Below are 22,336 nucleotides of genomic sequence, written 5' to 3' on the forward strand. Positions count from 1 at the left end.
GAGTTCACTTTTAAATAATAATTTATTTTATTTAATATTAGAGACAGGGTCTTGCTATGTTGCTCAGACTAGTCTTGAACTCCTGGGCTCAAGCGATCCTCCATCTCGGCCTCCCAAAGTGCTGGCATTACAGGTGTGAGCCACCACATCCAGCCTATTTTATTTTTGAACCAACAGTGCATGAAGTACAAACTTTTAAAATGACAAGAGCATCTGAATGAAAAGGAAGTCTGCCTCCCTCCAGCCACCCAATTTCTTTTCCCAGAGAACACACTCGTTACCGTTTCCAGAATTCATTTGTAGCAGGTGGCTCCTCTGTCCCAATTCCCTCCTCCTATCTCTTGGGGGTTGGGATGTGAAGCTGGGCTTTTTTTCCCTGAAAATGCGTTCATGCTTCCTAGGACACTGGCTTGCTAAACAGGAGTCTGGGAACTTAGCAGCAACTGCAAACTAGCCAGTGCTCTGAATTCAGATGAGAGCTTTGTGGTTGCCTTATTGGAAAGCCCTTGACTCCTGGGCTTCTAGAGGTGTATATCACCCAAAATTTCTGCACTTCTTTTAGGGGTAAGTGAACACTTCACTTCTTCATCTATTAGAAAATTATTCTCTCGGCCAGGTGCAGTGGCTCATGCCTGTAATCCCAGCACTTTGGGAGGCCAAGGCAGGCAGATAACAAGGTCAGGAGTTCAAGACCAGCCTGACCAACATGGTGGAAACCCTGTCTCTACTAAAAATACAAAAATTAGCTGTGTGTGGTGTTGCGTGCCTGTAATCCCAGTTACTCAAGAGGCTGAGGCTGGAGAATCGCTTGAATCTGGGAGGTAGAGGTTGCAATGAGCTGAGATCATGCCACTGCATTCCAGCCTGGGTGACAGAGCGAGACTCCCTCTCAAAAAATAAATAAATAATAAATAAATAAATAAATAACTCTTTCAGTGGTTCCTCAGTGCAGGGCTCCACACTAAGCACACAAAAGTCAATCAAACCTGTCCAAACTCCCTTGGGTATTTGGACCATACGTTAACTCTGCCTGAAGTCTAGTCCCAGGCTAGCTACTGGCACTGGCAGCCTCTTCATGTTCAAGAACCACAGGGATGTTGCAAGTGCGCTTATGTGTGTGGTAAGTAGACACTGATGGAATAAGGACTATGTGGTCCCCACAGCTTTCCCTGTCACGATCACTCTCTAGTGTGGGTCACAGGTTCACCGGTATGTCAGCTAACATGCTATATAAAGTCACAGCAGGTGAGCCCATGAGGGAATATTGAGCTCCATTCTCTCTGCAACTCTACCTTCTTCTCTCAGATTGGAGAGTGGGGTTCCTAGCTTCCTGTATTGAAATTGTACCCAATCAATAGGAAATCTCACACTTATGGAAAATCCCAAATCGTAATTGACTCTGTTCCTTCTCCTCTACGACCAGTACTCAACTGCAGCATGTTCTGTTGGTGTTGTCATGCAGAAGAGAAAGTATTAATGAGGGTAACTTTCATCAGCAGAGGGGTGAAACAAATGAAAAAAATGTTCAGGCACTTAATGCATCTGTGAAAACCTAATTAGCACCCCTTTACGGTTATAATTTCTAATTACTTTTTGAACTGAGAAAAAATGTTTTTGCTAATTAGATAATTATTAAAAATGTCTGAAGAAGAGTTACTTAATTTAATAAATCGCTCTTATTCTAACATTTTAGAAAATCAGGCATTAAGAAGAGGTCTTGAAAGATTCTGATTTTCAGAAATACCATATTGGGTTGAAGGTCTTTAGATGTGTGTATGCGCATGTGTGCGCGTGTGTGTGTGTGCACGCACACGCATGAAATTCAGATTTTTGCCACCTAAAATTTATGAGACTAATGTCAGTTGTTAGCAATAGAGGAAACTGGACTTGGGACATAAGGAGGCTTTCTGCAACATTGCTGTGTGTCTAAAACTATTCTAAAATAAGGAATTTATTTTTTAAAATGTAAGAAAGTCCCTTAAAATCAAATTTGATACATTCTGCAATAAACTGAATTGAAACATCCCTGAAAAGTTTCTATAAAGTTTAATTCCACGTGGAAAATGACTTAATAAAAAACCTGACAATGTGTTGCCTTCCTAAAGCTTCTGGCTTCAGCTAACAGAAGTATTAAGAGTGGTGGTTTTCACAGGTATGTAATAATGCCATCAGAAATCCCTAATGTGCAAGTATATTAACTATACAATTACATGTCAAATATTTAGTAGCTATATTTAGAAGAAGATACAATTCCTAAGAGAAACAATAAGCCTACTATTTACTAATAAATCTATTTTCTACACCTCAGTCAAATTTATAGTCAAAAACTAGAATGAGTTGTGTTTAGGGTTGAAAGCCTGTCTCATGATGCTGACGGGCCAGTGTAAGAAAGTGTGGTGACCGTTTGAGTTGTGTCTGTCTCTTGGTCTGTTCCCTTATAAGTTTCTAAGAAATTAACTGATGGTGGCCAAATTTGATTGAAGTGTATCTGGTTTTCCTTGACTCCCCCTTGAACCTGTGGTTTAATATTCCACCTTTAAACATAACTGCAGGCTGGGCACAGTGGCTCACTCCTGTAATCCCAGCACTTTGGGAGGCCGAGGCGGGTGGATTACTTGAGGTCAGGAATTCGAGACCAGCCTGGCCAACATGGCAAAACCCCATCTTTACTGAAAACACAAAAATTAGCTGGGCATGGTGGCGCACAACTGTAAAGGCTGAGGCATGAGAATCACTTCAACCCAGGAGGCAGAAGTTGCAATGAGCCAAGATTGTGCCACCACACTCCAGCCTGGATGATAGAGCAAGACTCTGTCTCAATAAGATAAAATAAAATAAAACAAACATAATTGCATTTTAAAAAGCCAATGATTTAATGGAGAAAAATGCATAGCTCAGACAAAAAAGAAAAAAAAAGATTTCAGATGGGCATGTATCCTATCATATAAATAAATTTCAATAAAATTAAGTAGGTAGGTTATACAGATAATGAGAGAGAAGTAATGATAATCACAAAATTTGAGTTAACGTTCCTTTGTGCTTTATGTATTTAGCTTAAGTTTTTCTTGACAACAGAAAACTATAGGAATATAGTTAATATAGTCTGTAATTTAAAAGGAACTTTGGCACAGTATATCCTACTACCTAATATTGTATTAGAGAGGGCCTTTGAACTTGAGCTTCCTCTGCCTAGAGCTCCCTTCATCCCGACCTGACAAGGTTGACTCCTGGTCATTTTAATTCTCAGCTCAGAAGTCAACTCCTCTTTATCTTCTGTACCTGCTCCCTTTTCCCTCATGGTCTGCCCCATCACAGTGTTTGGTTTCTGTCCTGGCACTTACCACAGTGGGAATTCTCTCAATGTTTATTATTTGCTTTCCTTATTTATCACCTGTCTCCTTCACCAGAATTCAGCTTTATAGGAGCAGGGACCTTGTCTGTCTTGTTCACCACTATATCATTCCCTGTGCTTGGAACACTGGCACATAGCAGGTTGATAAATTAAAGTTTCACATTGTAATACATGTGTGTATGTATCTATGTATTTATAATTACTGGCAGAAACAGGCCAAAAAGATCCTCCCATGAATGAATAACAACCTCCAGTTACTAAACCTTTGTCTCATTCTTTGCTCCATTCCAGATTTTCTTACACACTTATATTGCTTTTAGGACATGATAAATGATGCAACTTAATAGGAAAATGATAAATCTCAAGGAGAAAACTTGCATTAATGTAACATTTAATCTGCAGAACAAATTGATGTTGTAGCTTCCTTCTTATCTTTTCATTTTTATCAATAAGAGAAAGATGCCTTTGGGGATGGGAAGGAAACAGAGGATCTTGAGGTAGGATTCCCAGGGGTCCTCATCTCAATGACCTCTTGTTCTACCTGCATTTTCCCAGAAGACAGGCAAGTTTGGTGTTTTACCACATTAACGCAGAAATCTGATTAAGTCTGTTCTCCACTTTAGACTAAAGAAAGTTTGTGTGCCCAGGCCCAGTCTCCTTTCTTCTGGAATGGAACAGGCCAGGAAGGATTTCTAGTCCTTTGTTCTCTTTCTCTCAGTAGTCAGGGCACCTGGCCATGGCTTCGCCTCTTATCTTGCCTTTGAACTTGCATGGGAAGCTGTCATAGACCTCCTGCTGAGAGCATTAAAAGAAATGTAAGATAGAGTGTGTGATTATTATCAGCTGTTCACATGTGAGATGTAGGTATCTTGGATATTTTGGATTTTATAGAAGTCATGCCCACTTACCACATGTTATATTCATCCAGAACTTCAGTAATTTTACAATGAATCATTGATCTTAAGGAAGACTTGTAATAAATGCTAATCTCAGAGCATTAATGAAGACACAAACTAAGACTACATAAAGGCTGTACAGGTTGAGCACCCCTAACCTGAAAATCTACAATCTGAAATGCTCCAAAATCTGGAACTTCTTGAGCCAACATGATGCCACAAGTAGAAGCTTCTACACATGACTTTCTTTGACTAGTCGCATTCAAAATGCAGTCAAACTTTGTTTCATGCACAAAATTATTTAAAATATTGTATAAAATTACCTTCAGGTATGTGTATATGAAACATAAATGAATTTTGTGTTTAGACTTGAGTCCCAGCCCCAAGATATATCATTACGTATATGAAAATATTCCCCCCAAAATTTAAATCCCAAACACTTCTGGTCTCAAGCGTTTTGGACAAGGAGTACTCAACCTGTAGTATCCACTTAGATCTGGTAGGTGTCAGCTTCCATTTTACCTTCTTATTCATACCCTCACTCTCCTTTTCTTTTTTCCCCCACATTAATTTAATATCCGTATTTAGTAGAAAACCTATTTGACCTTTCTCGCTATTGCCTGTAGGACATCTTTTCTTTTAGTGTATAGAGTTAGCTTGCCTCCGACTGACTTTAACAACGTGCTTTCCTAATCGTGATCCTCAAGGAAGATAGTCTTTTCCTGGAATCACTGGCTTTCCTTTCAGTTACATTATCAATGCAGCTCAGAAAAGTCCTGAGGTAATGACTGATGAAACTTAAAAAATAACAATAGTAAAAAGCCAAGGGCCTAGAAATTGTGTCAATTTTAATTGATTAGAGGTGGCAGCAGTAGTTAGTTGGTCAAGTAATGATCAAATAACCAGTTATCCAGGAAATGACTGGGAAACAGCAATCAAGCTGATTGTGCATTGATTGTGAAAACCAGATTGGTTTGACAACAGGGAAACTTTCTGCCAGAATTGAATTATGTCTCTTCTAGACAAAAATACACACATATGGAACAAGGAGCAAGCTCAAAAACTAAAGAAAGTAGCCCATTGCCTGGCAAAGTACTAAAACATTAATAGGAACATTTAATGTCCATAAGACTTTCATGAAGCCAGGTGCAGTGGCTCACGCCTATAAATCCCAGCACTTTGGGAGGCTGAGGCAGGCAGATCACTTGCGTCCGGAGTTCTAGAACAACCTGGCCAACATGGTGAAACCCTATCTCTACTAAAAATAGAAAAATTAGCGGGGCCTGGTGGCAGGTGCCTGTAGTCACAGCTACTTGGGAGGCTGAAGCAGGAGAATCACTTGAACCTGGGAGGCAGAGGTTGTAGTGAGCTGAGATCATGCACTCCAACCTGAGTAACAGAATGAGACTCTGTCTCAAAAACAAAGACTTTCATGAAATAAAAATGAATAATGAGGTATCCTTAGCATCATCTGATGACTCTGAGTATTTGTTGGACTGTTCCATTCTGATACATGGGCTATTCTGTCCAACAAGGTGTGGCATTGAGAAGGATTGGTGGTCACATTAAGGGCTGCTTTTCTTTTATATTGTGAAATAATAGACTCTGAAATGTTACTTTTCTCTCTAAAACAAAGTAGTACTTCCTAGTTCATTTCTTTCTTCTTTGTAAATTAACATTGAAAATAATGCTTTCTAACTTTTGGATGACCAGATTAGACTTTATTATACAATAAAGCACACTGATTTTAGATTTAAAGTCAGTTTTTGAAAGAAATCCTTATTATTTATTCATTAATTTTAATTAAAAATTTAATAATGTTTCTGATAAAAAATATTAATATATGGATGCTAGGCACAGTGGTTCATGCTTGTCATCCCAGCACTTTGGGAGGCTGAGGCAGGAGGATTACTTGAGGCCAGGAATTTGAGACCAGCCTGAGCAACATAGTGAGACCCCGTCTTGAAAAAATTTTTTAAAATATTAGCTGGGTATGATGGCACATATCTGTAATCCCAGCTACTCAGGAGGCTGAGGTGAGAAGATGGCTTGAGCCCAGGAGTTTGAGGTTCCAGTGAACTATGATTACACCACTGCACTCCTGCCTGGGTGATAAAGTGATACCATGTCTCAGAAAAAAAAAAAAAAAATAGTATTGAAAGGTCTAAAGAGGAAAATGTGAATTATTGTTATTCTACTCCTAAGGTAAATATTTAACCTTTTATAGTGAAAATTTTTCTGACACTAAAAAATGTTTTAAAAACATGAGTTTTAGCAATAGCAGTCATCTTAAGAAATAAGTATTTAGGTGACTACAGCTAGCAAAGAATTTTTTTTTTCCCCAGCTGAAATCTTGGGTACCTTAATGTGATACTTTGGTATAAACATGTACACATAGTGGCAGAAAATAATTGTGATGCACTAAGCTGGCAGGTCTGTGGATTTCAGCTCCAATCACAAATATGTAACACTGAGCCTATATTGAAATATGGATCAAGAGGCTCTAAGTCACTTTTGTAAAATAAAATGATAGGAGCCACATTTGTGTTTAATTATAGCATGAGAAACCTGAGAATCAAAAGAAAGAAATAAGTTCCGTCACACAACAGGATAGTAAAAATACAAAGTCTCCCTCACACTGCTGCATTTGGCTGTAACTTGGCCTACTTTATGAAACTCAAAGTGAATTAGGAACTACATTTTAAAAGCCTGCTTCTCATCACAGTTTTTGGCTGCTGGGGATAGGACTGGTGAAGGCAACTCCAGCTGACCAGGAAATTGTCTTCCAGAATCCCTCTTTTTTACTGAGCCCTATCACCTAGCTTTGCGTGGGTTTTGAGTAACCATGAAAAAAAGCTTTTAAGTGATCAAAATGATACATTGATTCTTTCTTTCTAATGCCTTTTCAGCAAAGCTGCTTTAAAAATAATTTGTGATTGTCTATTTGGTTTTTATCAAGACATGGAAATGGATAGAGGTATTATGAATTGATCCCAAGAGGGAGAGATTCCTGTAAAATGTAGATGCATTGGTCACATGGGGGAGAAGCTCCTGTATGACCTCTATTCCATATTATGAGTTCAAAACATACCTTCTCATGGGCCGTGTGACGTCATGTTTGGTTGGGCAAAATGTCAGTGTTGCAGTGATTGGGATCAGTGCCGTGCTTCCTGACCCACCTGCTGCATTGGTAAACCTGAAACCACCACAGCAAATATGTTTATTTGCTTTTCCCTGAAATGTGCTGTTCCTTTTTACCTCCTATAGATAAAACTGACAGGCCCTTTTCCTGCTAGCCAAAAACAGTGATGAGAACCAGGTGGAAGACACAGCTTTTAAAATGTAGTTTTAATTCACTTTGAGTCCCATAAAGTAGGCTGAGTCACAGACAACCTGTGGGCTTCACCAAACCACTCCATGACCTCACTTTCCTTCTGGCAAACCTCTCCCAGTGCAATATGTTGATATCGTTGGTAGAGTATGAGAAACAGCTTGCTGGAGAAGAGCTTGCCTGTGATCTTGTAAGGTTGCCAGACAACATCACTGTAGTCCATCTTCTCTCTTTTTCCTTATGCTTCAATTTCCCATGGTCTTTGTGTACTACAATTATGTTAGTAACCAACCTCACTGGAACCACTTAGCTTGTAGATAGTGAAAGGTCTGTTTACATTAGAGGTAGTTTCAGAATTGATGAAAGCCTGTGTTGACTTCTCAGTTTCTTAAAGTGGATATTTTGAATGAAACCACTGGAATCTCCAATGTGATAACTGATCTTACTGTTGTGTACTGAGATCTCTATTTTAGATTCTCCCCAAATACCACCTTTTTCTATTTTTAAAATTATTATTGCAAATTCAGTCAAATAATATGATAGAAAGAAATTTGGATGGGCTTCAGGAAAAGAGGTTTAATTGTAGATTTGCCCCTAACTAGCTGTACAGCCTCTTGCATATCATTTAATCTATCTTGACCTCATTGTCTTTATATTGAGATTCTGTGGTCCAGTCACGGGATTTCAAATCGCCATCCATAGAAAGCTGTGTCTCTCGTCTCTGTGATTCAACACTTCATCTTTTCTGCAGAGTAGAACAACTTGTTGGCAGGTTCATAATCTTCTCTGTACTTGGAAATCACCCGGAAAGCCCCCTTTCAAGTTTCTGATTGCCCAAGTTGTTATTATTTTTTTTTCAGAGGGAGTCTCACTCTGTTCCCCAGGCTGGAGTGCAGTTGCGTGATGTCAGCTCACTGCAATCTCCACCTCGCAGTTTCAAGCGATTCTAGTGCCTCAGCCTCCCGAGTAGCTGGAATTACAGGTGTGCGCCACCATGCCTGGCTAATTTTTGTATTTTTGGTAGAGATGGGCTTTCACCATGTTGGCCAGGCTCGTCTCGAACTCCTGACCTCAAGTGATCCACCCACGTTGGCCTCCCAAAGTGTGCCCAAGTAATTCTATAATGTAGCCAGGATGAGAACCACTGGTATCAGATCTAGACCCAGGGACTCATTATTATAAAACCTTCCCCTTTGCCATACCTTTTCATCCTTGAGTCAGGACAATTTTACCTTTCAGAAGGTAGCTACAGTACTTTCATAATTTACTCCTCGCCAAAGGCAAGGTACATCCATTTTCTCTGTGTGTGACTTCTGAATATTCTGCACTGATTCAATACCCCTTCGTTTTTTGCTTATTTTTTCATTCTCACCATTCAACCACACTTGATACTTGAATCACTTTTGTTGATTTAAAAGAACAACAACAAAAATACACAGTAAGATCATTTGACTTTAATGTATTAGCCATTAAGTCTCTTTCTGGAGCAGCAGTTCTCTAAGTATGGTCCCAGGAGCAGCAATATTGCTATCACCTGGAAACTTGTTATAAAGGCAAATTCTCAGGCCCCTCCCAGGACCAGAAGCTCTGGAGACGGATCCCAGCAATCTGCTTTCAGAAGACCTCTAGGTGATTTGACACACTATTGGTTGAGAGCTGTTCTAGAGAGATTTTATATTTTCAGATAGTTGGATTTTTAAAAAAAATTTTAGTGTGCTCAGATATTTTTGAAGTAATCATTGTCTGAATTTACTTGGTCTAGAGATAGAAGAGATGATGTTCTATTTCTAAAGGGTATATTTCCCAGCCCTACCCATCTTTTTATCCTTTAGAAGTTTTCATCTTCTTTTCTGCTCTTAGAAGACCTATCCATATCTCTCCTATTTTTACACTGAAATGTTAGTGTTACTTTCTATTATCATGGAAACTTTGATAATCAATGCTATTTCAATGATATATTATGATGTGATATAACAATAGATGGGGCAGCGACTAATACAACATTAATTTCTACTTCTTCATTTGTTTATTTTTATTGGACCTTCAGATGGCATTATTCTTACTTTAGAACACAGACATAGATTATTTTTTAGAGTTATTCTTAAACATGTGGAATTGTTATAATAAACCCAAAAGTTGCTCTTGTTAGAGGGAAAATTTTACTAAATCAAGCACTCTCTGGAAAAATAAAATGTGTGAGCATGAGCTAATATCACAAATTAAATGAGGAAGAAGAGGATAAGGGCACATGGTCCTAAGTGAGGAAACTTTGACCCAGAAACCTTTTGCAGTGACAGAAGTAGACCAAGAGTCCCAGTCTCCACACTTCCAATTCAGTATTCCTTGCATGAAATGTCACTGCCTTTAGAGACTATACCGTTTACCTAATTGGTTGGATCTTTGTCAAGAGCTTGATCCAAGTGGAGTTTCTTTGTTTAATATATAAAGTATTTGCAAGTCCTTTCAAGGGCAGCACATAGTTTTATTTAACTCCCTCAAGCCCTCTCACCTCTGTCAAGTTGCACCAGGAAATTCAAGGTCTAGCCAGAGGCCCCCAACGAGTTAAAAACCCAACCATCCTGCAGAGTAGAAGAAATTAATGTCAAAACCAGATGTTCCTCTGTGGGCCTTGCTGGATTCATAAGTCAGGATAAAGCCAGCGTGGATGCATGCATGTCAAAAAAAAAAAAAAAATCTTGGCCAGTGTTGTAGAGAAATGAAGTGTTGTTTCATCTGCAGTTCCTCTCCAGTCCTTGCTGGTTGGGAGCACTGGCTCCCGGGAGACTGGTGGCCGTGACACTCGAGCCATTAACTGAGAATGCTGTCTAATCCCTTGTTTTCATGGTTGGTGTTCCGGCCAGGCTGCCCGCACAGAGCTGCCCGTTTTCATTGACTGCGGGAATTGTTATTGGAGTGGCTGACAGCTGTCTGCCAGGCTGCCTGAAACTGCCTTCCTGTGCTCTCCACGGCTGCTCCACTTCACAGCGCTATTGTTCCTGTTGAGCCTTTTTCTTAAAATCTTTCCCAGCTGTATCCTGATATGGTAAACCACTTAAATTAGCTCCAGATTGTTCTGTTTATTTTGTGTTAGATAAGCGACAAAATACAGTCCCAGCGGCAGGCCAAGAGGAGGGTGGAAGTCGGGGGAGGGAGGTCAGAGGACACAAGGTCTTTTACGACACAAGGCAGAGTTCCCAGACAAAACTGTGAAAGGCACAAGTATGATACAGTCACTGGCCTGGCCATTTATCTGTGACTCTGATGGGCCGGGTGAGCAATAACGTTGCATCTGTGCACACCTCATTCCAGAAGAGAAAATCAAGACCCCAGCATACAGCTATGCTGGAAGGGAGCTAAATTTCTATTATGGGAAATAGACACAGTATCGCTGTCAGGTTGGTTGCCGTGCCAGCTGTCCAGGTAGCATGCTTGATGCCCTGATTACCACAAGAATTCCCTCTTCCCCCTGCTTTCAATTATCCTTCTGTAGTGCAGTGTATGGTAACTGATGGGCTCAAAACTGGCCCACGTTTGCCAGTCTCCCTATATGCTCAGCACTTGAAAATGAGTCTTCTCTGCTGTAATCTAAAGCTAGAAATCCAAAGACATTGAGTCACCAGCATAGGTATTTTCCACACAGCTGCAAGTGAAACTTCACAATGGACTTGGCCGCTATTTGCTTATGCTTGCCATCTGTGCAACCGCTCTACCCGTGGCCTCCCCCGCTTTGTGGTTGTCTTCTAACAGGAGCAGTCGATGCAAAGCCTTCCTGAATACTTAACAAAATTTTAAAAAATATAATAGATACCGTCCTAGCATGAAGGCGCTGCCTTTGTGATTTTTAGGAATTAACCCAAATAAAATATGAAAAATAAACTTCCGAGTGCTTTAACGCAGTTAAAGCATGCAAGCAAAACCAGCAACCAGCTGAGTTCCGATAGTTACTGAGAGTTTTGTCTGTGGTAATTCAAGACTCCCCAGGAAGGATCTCATGACTCACTCCAGTGTGGCTGGGCCTCCAGTCCTCACTCTGAACCAAAGTCCTGGAAACACTTTTCCACCACGTTGAGAGAAGGGGAGGGAAGAACAGGGTCAGGAGTGATCAAATGCCCTTAGAAACGGTCTCTTTCTTTCCTTTTGGGAAAACTAACTCACTGTGTAATAAAAAAGTACAAAGCCAACTTTAGAATAATAATCACCCCGCCCCGTCCGCTTGCCCTCTGATGGAATGTGCCTTGTCTTCTCCATCAAGGTCTAGCTGGGGGCTTGAACAGCCTCCCTGTCGCCTCTAATTCCCCAGGTTTTACCTTGCTTTCCTTTCTCCGTATCTTTTTTGCCCTTAGTTGTGTACAGTCTTGTATTTTTTCACATAGGCTGTGCTTTCTGTAGATGTTGCCTCCCTTGAAAGCAGGGACCATGTGTTGAACCCCTGTTGCCTTTCCCCAGAGTAGTGGGCACCTAGCAGGTGCTTAATTAAGATGTGTCAAATAATTGTTTCCTTTTTTATTCTTACCTGACATGAAGTATGCTCCTGTATTAATTCAGATAGAGGTTTTAAAAAATCAAGATGGATATCACAAGTTCCCTTAGTCCGTTCTCATTAAAATCATGGGCACCACCTTCCCATGCTCGCCAGGATGGAGGAAGTCAGCAAATACCTTTCTCATTGATTACAACTAAAAACTCTGGATAATACTGAAAGCAATTATCTGAGGCTTCTTAAAAGTACTTAGGTTGGTGCAAAAGTAACTGAGGTTTTCAAAAACTGCAATTACTTTTGCACCAACCTAATATAACAGCAAGGATGATAAGAATAGGGACAGAGAAGGAAACAAAATCAGGTGAATGGAGAATGGGGAATAAAGTCAAAGCTTCACGAATCCCTTGTGTGATGAGTTTTGGAGGTTTATTTTCTCTCCTCTATCTCTTGACTTTGACCCAAGAGCCAATGGAATTATGGAACTATGCAGCAGGCATTGGCAGCAACATCTCCACGAGAAACCTCCTACTTCTAACCAGAGGTCTAGGAAAGTGTTCTCTTGCTCAAGAATATGGGGAATTCCTATTTTATTTGTTTTTTCTTTTCTTTTAATTTTTTGAGATTGGGTCTCATTCTGTGACCCAGGCTGGAGTGCAGTGATGTAACCTTAGCTCACTACAGCCTCTACCTCCTGGGCTCAAGTGATCCTCCTGCCTTAGTTTCCCAAATAGCTGAGACTGCAGGTATGCACCACTACACTCGGCTAATTTTTTTTAAACTTTTTTATGTTTTGTAGAGATGGGCATCACACTATGTTGACTGGTCTTGAACTCCTGGCCTCAAGTGATCCGCCTGCCTCAGCCTCCCAAAGTGCTGGGTTACAGGTGTGAGCCACGGTGTCCAGACTGTCTTTTCTTTTCCTTTCCTTTTTCTTTCTTAACTCTACCCCAAGACAGGCCCCAGTTGAAGATCTGCATTGGTGGTGTGGTGGGGTTTGGGTACCTAAAATCCCAAAAGAAGACCCACATTTCTGACCAGAGTGTGAGAGAATCTCTGTTATTTTCCTCTTTTTTTTTTTTTTTTTTTTTGCTACTTTGTTCCCAAAGGCAACCTCAGTTATACAGAAGTGCAGGACAGAATGGGGAAGTACAACGTGAGAGAAACCTGTTTTTCTGGTCAGAGAAACCATATAAAGGGGCCCCTGGAGCAGAGGATGGGGGTGGATCTGAAGGATCAAAAGGGAGGGAAGAACTGGAGAAGAGGATCCCCTGGTTCTGTGTGTGAGCTAAGCCCCAGGCTCACCTCCAAGCTGCATATATGCCACACAGACCCAAAGGGACAAAGCAGAGGCTTTGAAAACTCAACTGCCATATGAACCACTGCCCAGGTCCTAGACTAACCCCTGAGTGGCACATGTGCTGGGCGAATTCAAACATCATAGCAAAGGCTTTAAAAACTAAACTGACGTTAGAACCACTGTCCACAGAAGGTGTGACAAAACTTGTGGTCTGAGTCTCACTAGGTTAATTCTCTGCTTAACCAAACAAACATCAATACCCTTGAGACGATTTTAACCAGACCTAGAGGCTCAGAACACAATATTCAAAATGTCTAGTATACAGTCCAAAATTATTCATTATACAAAAAAACAGGAAAATATGAGCAGTACTCAAGGGAAAAAACTAAAAATAGATTCTTTATTTCAGCTGCGATGACCTCATTTGAGATGATCATCCAAATATTGGTGGTGTCAGACAAAAACTTCAGTGCAGCTACTATAACCATTCTCCATGAGACCAAGTTGAACACTCTTGAAATGAATGGAAAAATAGCAGTGAAATAGAAACTAAAGCCAAACAAATGAACAAACAAAACAAATGAAAATTATAGAACTGAAAAATACAATATCTGAAATTTAAAATTTACTCTAGGGGTCCAATAGCAGAATGGAGCTGATAAAGAAGAGTCGGTGAACTTCAAGGTAGATCAATAGAAATCACACAATCTGGGCTGGGCGTGGTGGCTCATGTCTGTAATCCCAGCACTTTGGGAGGCTCAGGTGGGCAGATTGCTTGAGGCTAGGAGTTCAAGACCAGCCTGGCCAACATGATGAAACCCCATCTCTACCAAAAAATACAAAAATTAGCCAGGTGTGGTGACACACGCCTGTAGTCCCAGCTACTTGGGAGGCTGAGGCAGGAGAATTGCTTGAACCCAGGAGGCAGAGGTTGCAGTGAGCTGAGATAGCGCCTCTGTTTTCCAGCCTGGGCAACAAAGTGAGAACCTCTCTCAAAAAAATAAAATAAAATAAAATAAAAGAGAGAAAATTATACAACCTGAAACAGAAAAAAGGAAGAAAAACAGTGTTGCAGGGACCTATAGAATAATATCAAAAGGTCTAGCATTTATGTCATTAGAGTCCAGAAAGAGAGCAGAAATATTAGTGTAGAAAAAATATATAAGGGAATAATGTCTGAAAACTTCACAAATTTGGTGCAGGATACATGTACAAGTTCAAGAAGCTCAGTGAAATCCAAATAGGATAAACTCAAAGAAAACTACACCAACATAATGAAACTGCTGAAAACTAAAGATGGAAAAAAAAAAAAAAAAAAAAACCTTGAAAGCAGCCATCTCATTCATGGGTATTTACCCACAAGAAATGAAAGCATGTTCACACAAAAAACTATACCCATATATTTATAGCATCTTTACTGATAATTACTAAAAACTGAAAAACCTAAATGTCCTTCAACTAGCAAATAAACAGATGTGGTACTTCTGTGCGGTGGATTACTACTACTCAGTAGTGTAATGAACTGTTGATATACACATTAGCATGAATGAATCACAAATGCATTATGCTGAATGCAGGAAGCCAGACTGAAAAGATTACACACTCTATGATTTTTTTTATATGACATTCCAGAAAAAGCAAATCCTTAACGATGGAGAAACATCAGTGGTTGCCAGGGGTTAAGGCTGGGTGTACAGTTTGTCTACAAAGAGGTGATACAAAGGAGTTATCACAGTGATAGAATGTTCTATCCTGATTGTGGTGGTATTTATATGACTCTATTTGTCAAAATCCATAATGATGCACACCAAAATAAGTGAATGGTACTGTATGTAAATTAAAAAAACACCAGCACATGATTTCATATCTGATAGGGTTAATATATTTTCATGACTGTCTGAAGCATAGAAAAGATTCATGTAATCTCTTATCTATTTTGAAGTCATTTTCCATTTGATTCCATAAACTTTCAGGAAGCCAAAAATGGAATAAACAATGATATAGTCTCTGATACATACAGAAAGCTTTCCAAAAAAGAATTTTGTGTTTCATATGCCAGGCAGATGTTTTGTAGGGTCAGCTTACCACAAAAGGCCTCACTGAAAAAATGCAGTATAAAAGTAGGGATCCGTAAGAGAAAGAGAGGCACATTGACTCCAGAAGAGGTCTACTGTTTTATAAAAGAAGCCAAGCAAATTTGATGGACTGGTGAAAACAAGAACAAAGAATCTGACATGTCTTGAAAGCTCTGGGTTTTGATAATTAGGGAAGTATTTAGAGTGCCGTCTTGAGGAATCACATCTTTTGTGCTGAGATATATCCCTGCTTGTGTTCTGAAATATATATGGAGTGAGCAGGCTTGGACTGTTTAAATGAAGCAGATTTTTTACATTGTTGTGACACTAGGAAGACTTTTCCTGAATGTAGGACTTTTTCTTTAACCCATCTCTCATCCAAATAGCAAAACATGCAGGATGGGTGCTTACTTGCAATGAGATCCCCCGAGCTGACCAGAGCTGTATTTTCTCCCACTGCTTATTCCCCCTCTGAAGTTACATCATCATTTTGCTTCCTCTTACATCATTATGGGTCTTATCTATTTTTATACATAAATATATTAAACAAAACTGTTGGTTTTAAGAAACTTTTGACCTATTCTAAGACCTATTCTCTGTTTTTCTATAAAAGTTTTATGGTTTTAGCTGTCACATTTGGGTCTTTGATCTATCTTCTTTTTCCTCATACAGTGTTGTTTTTATTGAGATATAATTCATATACCATGAAATTCATCCTTTTAAAGTGTACAGTTCACTGGTTTTTAGTATATTCACAAAGTTGTGCAATCATCACCATCGTCTAATTCTAGAACATTTAAAAAATTAAACTTACAAGAAATTCTGTGCCCCTTAGCAGTTGCTCCCAACTGCCTGTCCTCCATCAATCACATAATCTATGTTTTGTCCTTATGGCTTTTACTAAGCTAGACATTTCATATATGTGGAATCATACAATATATGGCTTTTTGTGTCTGGCTTCTTTTATTTGGCATAATGTTTTCGATGTTCATCCATTTTGTAGCATAAATCAGTGTTTCATTTCTTTTTGCTGATGAATAATATCCCTTTTATTGCTATACATTGCTGAAAATATACATTTTAAAAAATCCACTCATCGGTTAATGGATACTTGGGTTGTTCCTGCTTTTTTGGGCTGTTATGAATAATGCTGCTATGACCACTCAGGTACCAATTTTTGTGTGGACACATATTTTTACTCATCTTGAGTATATACCTAGGTGTGGAATTGGTGGATCATGTGGTAAATCTATGCTTAACTTTATGAGGAACTGCTAAACTGTTTGCCATGGTTTGAATGTATCTCCTAAAAGATCATGTGTTAGAAACTGAATCCTTCTGTCCTCATGAATGGATTAATGGGGCTTTTGCCATCATGAATAGATTAATGTCACTATCACAGGAATGGGTTCATTACCTTGAGAGTGGCTTTGTTTTAAAAGTGAGTTCTCTCTGGCTCTCTTGCTCTTGCCCTCTTATCATATGATGCCTTCTGTCATATTATGATACCACGTGAAGGCCCTCACCTGGTGCCAGCACCATGTTCTTAGACTTCCCAGCCTCCAGAACCATGAGCTAAATAAACTTATTTTCTATATAAATTAGCCAGCCTATGGTATTCTGTTACAGCAACAGTAAACAGACTAAGACACTGTTCTTCAAAGCAGCTGCATCATGTTAACAGTCCCACCAGCAATTCATGAGTGTTCCAGTTTCTCCACGTCCTTACCACCACTTGTCAATTGTCTGTCTTTTTTGTTATATAGTAATCCTATTGGGTACAAAGTGGTATCTTCTTATGGTTTCAGTTTGTGCCTCTTGGAAGACTAATGTGGAACATCTTTTTGTGTATCTATTGACCATCTATTTTTGTGTATCTTCTTTAGAGAAATGTCTATTTAAATGCTTTGTCAATGTTTTAATTTGGTTCTTTATCTTTTATTATTGAGTTGTAATATGATTCATCTTTAATTTTTATGTGTGTTATAAAGTAGGGTTGGTCAAGGTTTGGTTTATTTTTTTAACATAGATATCAGAATACTCTAGCATTATTATTATTATTTTTTTAACTATTTCCCCATAGGTTGGTTTGGCACCCTTGCTAAAAAGCAAATGACCATTTAAATGTGGTTATTTTACTAAGGCACTCCATTCCAGTTCTGTAAAATCTTGATCACTATAACTTTATAGTAGTTCTTGAAGTTGGATAGTATAATTCTTCCAACTCTGTTCTTCTACTTGAAAATTGATTACGGTCTTGGGATAAATATCACTTTATCATCATGTTCGTGGTAGGCAGAGTAATCCTCATCTCCCTCCTACCTCCAAACATGCCCTAAAGCCTGGAACCTGTGAATATGTTACGTTATATGACAAGGGGAATTAAGATTGCAGACCAAATTAAGGTTTCTGATAAACTGACCAGAAGATGAGGAGATTGTCCTGGATTATCTGGTTGGGCCAATGCAGTCAGTGACCTTAAAAGTGGAAGAGGGAGGCAGGAGAGGAGGTCAGGTAATATGATATGAAAAGGATTCAAACATCATTGCTGACTTTTGTTTTGTTTTTTGTTGTTGTTGTTGTTTTTTTTGGTTTGTTTGTTTTTGAGACAGAGTCTCGCTCTGTTACCCAGGCTGTAGTGCAGTCATGCGATCTCGGCTCACTGCAACCTCCACCTCCTGGGTTAACACCATTCTCCTGCCTCAGTCTCTCGAGTAGCTGGGACTACAGGCACCCGCCACCATGCCCGGCTAATTTTTTTGTATTTTTAGTAGAGACGGGGTTTCACCGTGTTAGCCAGGATGGTCTCCATCTCCTGACCTCGTGATCCGCCCGCCTCGGCCTCCCAAAGTGCTGGGATTACAGGCTTGAGCCACCGTGCCCGGCCCATTGCTGACTTTGAAGGTGAAGGAAGAAGGCATGAATCAAGGAATGCAGGATTTCAAAATGGCAGTGTAGATGCAAGCTGGCTTCAATCCCTCAATAGAAGACGAAAAACAAACATATAGCATTGAGAGTTTCACCAGCAACAACCCAGAGCTCAAGTATGAGGATGAGACAGTTCCCAGGGCCACAGAGAAGTGGAAAAACCTTGAGCATATGATTGGAGAATCAGACTTCCACATCTGCGAATCCCCTCCCCTACATTCTTTCAGCACCAAGCATGTGGAATATCTCCTTCAAGTCAGTTTTTACACTGGAAAAAGTGAAATTGAGGTGGTCAACCAGCTTCCTCACCTTCTTGGGTTCCACAGCAGGAGTCCTGTCCCTGCCTTAACTCGTGGGAAGCATTGTGAGTGGCTGTAGGAAGAAATATCTCTGAGAACAGGCAGCAACAAAGGTCAGAAGGTGAGACTACCATCCCCAACCCTGGAAACTCTGCTCTGTAACTCAGCCAAATGAGACACCAAATCAGAGTGGCTGTTCAGCAGCAACACACTGTAGGAGGTACATTCCACAGGTCCCCTGGGCAGGAACCCCTAGCCAGCCTTCCCACACTGCTGACTAGAGGTTCCTGCCCAGGAGCCTGTGGAACATACCTGGGATAATCCCTTTGGGACCTCCCCCATTTGGGACAGGCAGTGCTGCAACCGTTTACTAGAGCCAAACTGAACCTGGGCTTATGGCGCCACCTAGAGTCTAAAAGGAGGCAGCAACCTAGTTGCAAAGATTAAGCAAATATATTCAATGAAAGACAAAACAAGCTGGACAGAGAAAACTAGAATCAATGACTAATCCTTCAATGCAAAGACATAGACATATACCCACAAGTAACAACAGCGAACAGGGAACCACAGTCTCCCCAAAGGACAAAGCAAAAATCCAGTGACTGACCCTAACGAGATGGCGACTTGTAAGCTTCTGACCAATAATTTAAAATAGCAGTTTTAAGGAAACTCAGCTATCTCCAAGATAATACAGAAAAGCTGTTCAGAAATTTATCAGAGAAATCTAACAAAGAGATTGAAATAATTTTAAAAAATCAAACAGAAATCTTAGAAGTTGAGAAATACATTTGCCAAACTGAAGAATTCTTAAGAGGCTCTGAGCAGCAGAATGAGCCAAGCAGAGGAAAGAATCAAGGAGCTCAAAAACCAACTGTTTTAAAATACACAATCAGAGACGAAAAAAGAAAGAACAAAATGTAACAAAGACCACCTGCAATATGTAAAAATTACCTCAAAAGACCAAATCTAAGAATTACTGGTGTTGGTGTCAAGAGAGTGGAGCAAGAACAAGGGGTAGAAAGTTGATTTAAAAGGATAAGAACTGAAAACTTTCCAAAACTTGAGAAAGATAGAAATATCCAGCTACAGGAAGGTCACAGGACACCAAACAATTTGACCCAAATAAGACTACTGCAAGGCATAGAAAAATCAAACTCTCAAAGGTCAAGGACAAAGAGAGGATCCTAAAAGCAGCAGAGAAAAGAAGCAAATAACACATAAAGTAGCTCTAATTCATCTGGCAACAAATTTCTCAAAGGAAACTAAACAGACCAGGAGGGAGTGGAATGGCATTTTCAGATTGCTCAAAGAGAGAGAAAAAAAGCCTGCCATCCAAGAATATTGTATCCAGCAAAGTTATCATTCAAATATAAAGGACAGATAAAATCTTTCCCAGACACACAAAAGCTGAGAGAATTCACCACCACTAGACCCGTCTTGCAAGAAATACTTAAAGGCAGTTCTTCAATCTGAAAGAAAAAACACTAATGTGCAAAAGAAAACTTTTCGAAGTATAAAACCTACTGGTAAAATTAAGTACCTGGACAAACTCAGAATACTCTATTACTGTATTTGTGGTATGCAATTCACTCATAACTCTAGTATGAAGCTCAAAAGACATGAGCCAAGGAGTGCAAACAGCCTCTAGAAGCTAGAAAGGCAAGGAAATGGATTTGCTAGAAAGGCAAGGAAATGGAACTTCCAGAAGGGAATGCAGCCCTCTCAACACCTTTATATTAGCCCAATGAGACCTGTGTCAGACTTGTACAGGCCTCAGCAGCTGAATGTATTGTACAGCCTGTAGAACTGTACAATAATAAGTGTATATTGTTTAAACTGCTAAGTATGTGGTAATAGAAAACTAGAACAATAGAAAACGAATTGTCTTTTTATATAAAGCTAGATTTCATTTCCTAAATATTGTTAAGGATTTTTACACCTATGTTCATTGTAGTTTTCTTTTTCTGTAATGTCTTTGTTTCATTTTGATGTCGGAGTAATGCTGGCCTCATAGAATAAGTTGGGAAATACAAGATTCCTATCTACTTTTTGAAAGAGTTTGTATAGAACTAGTATTATTCCTTTCTTAAAAGTTTGGTAGATTTTGCCAATGAAGGCATTTGGGCCTGAAATTTTCTTGGTGGGAAGGTTTTGTTTTGTTTTATTTCTTTGAAACAGAGTCTCACTTTGTCACCCAGGCTGGAGTGCAGTAGCACAATCTCGGCTCACTGCAACCCTTGTCTCCCAGGTTCAAATGATTCTCCTGCCTCAACCTCCCAAGTAGCTGGGATTATAGGCGCCTGCTACCACACCTGGCTGATTTTTGTATTTTTAGTAGAGATGGGGTTTATCCATGTTGGCCAGGCTGGTCTCAAACTCCTGGCCTCACGTGATCCACTCACCTCAGCCTCCCAAAGTGCTGGGATTACAGGCATCAGCCACCGCACCTGGCCTGTGGGAAGAATTTTAATTACTAATTTCAATGTCTTTAATAAATATAGGGCATGTAGGTTATCTATTATTTCCTGAATGAACTTTAGATTCATCATTTTTGAAGTCTTAGTTGCTAGAAAAAAGTTTGAAAATTGGTGAATTTTCTCATTAAAGCAGCTTTTTTTCAGTGCATTTTTTGAATATAGTAAATATAAGTATTTTATTATATTTATAGAATATATTTTAGATCTGAAAAATTGTTATGAGATTTCACATATGACAAAAATACAAATATTATATCTGAGTCCTTATTCGCCAGGAGATCTGATTATAACTTGATTTCCCATACATTTATGCCACTCACATGGGCCATAAGCATGCCAGTCATGTGATAAATTTACTTTGTAAATCAATTAATTGACTTTGTGATTATATATATATATCATTTACAATGATTCTGCTTCTAAGAAGTGGAACCTCTTTCCATATGCTGATAGAATTATTTATAAGCTTACAGAGGTTTAGGCCAGACCCCAAACTGTGTTAAATTCACAAAGTAATGAGTGCTAACCTGTGAAGCCTCTTGAAAGAGAGGTCACTACCTATCCCTGGCCATATGTCCCAATTCTGCCATTGTATAGGGCAGTGGTTTTTACTGAGAGTATTTTAGAAATTCACTTGAGTGTTACTGATACTTAGTGAGTAGGGGCCCAGGATGCAATGCCCCTGATGACCCCACACAGTGAGGAATTGTCCCAAGTCCTGTACAACTTACAAAATACCCTGCTGGTTGGTCATGAAGGTTAAAAGTCTGTTTATAATTTTCTGAGACTAGAACCTAAGTCTGTTTTACACATAAACACAAAGTAATTTTGTATGGTTTTAATATATAATTAATATCCTAATCTTTATCCTAGCATTTGTCCCTGCTCTCTCTCTCTTTTTTTTTTTTTTTTTTTTTGTATTTCTAGTGTAGAATGGCCTTAAGTCCAAATTTATTTCATCTATAACCGTATGCAATCATCTAACCACTTTGCTATGTCTTTTAGGATTGAGCCTGCACATTTTCCTATGAAGTACATGCTATTATTAATTGGCTTTTTCTACTCTGTATTACACTGATAGTTATTTTTTAAAATTAGACATATAGTTATGGTATTGTGTATAAATTCCATTTCAGGACAAAGGAGCATTACAAAATATTTATTATGAAAAGGGTGGGGGAGTTAGATTTGAAAAGCTTGG

General features: G+C 39.3%; 1 protein-coding gene across 2 annotated transcripts in view; it reads left to right on the forward strand.

Annotated features, from left to right (window-relative positions):
• The window catches only part of ARSB (arylsulfatase B), a 192,699-nt gene that overhangs the window by 60,205 nt on the left and 110,158 nt on the right, over nt 1–22,336 (forward strand). The window lies entirely within an intron of this gene.

Source organism: Chlorocebus sabaeus, chromosome 4 (assembly GCF_047675955.1).
Source record: "Chlorocebus sabaeus isolate Y175 chromosome 4, mChlSab1.0.hap1, whole genome shotgun sequence".
Lineage (NCBI taxonomy): Eukaryota > Metazoa > Chordata > Mammalia > Primates > Cercopithecidae > Chlorocebus > Chlorocebus sabaeus.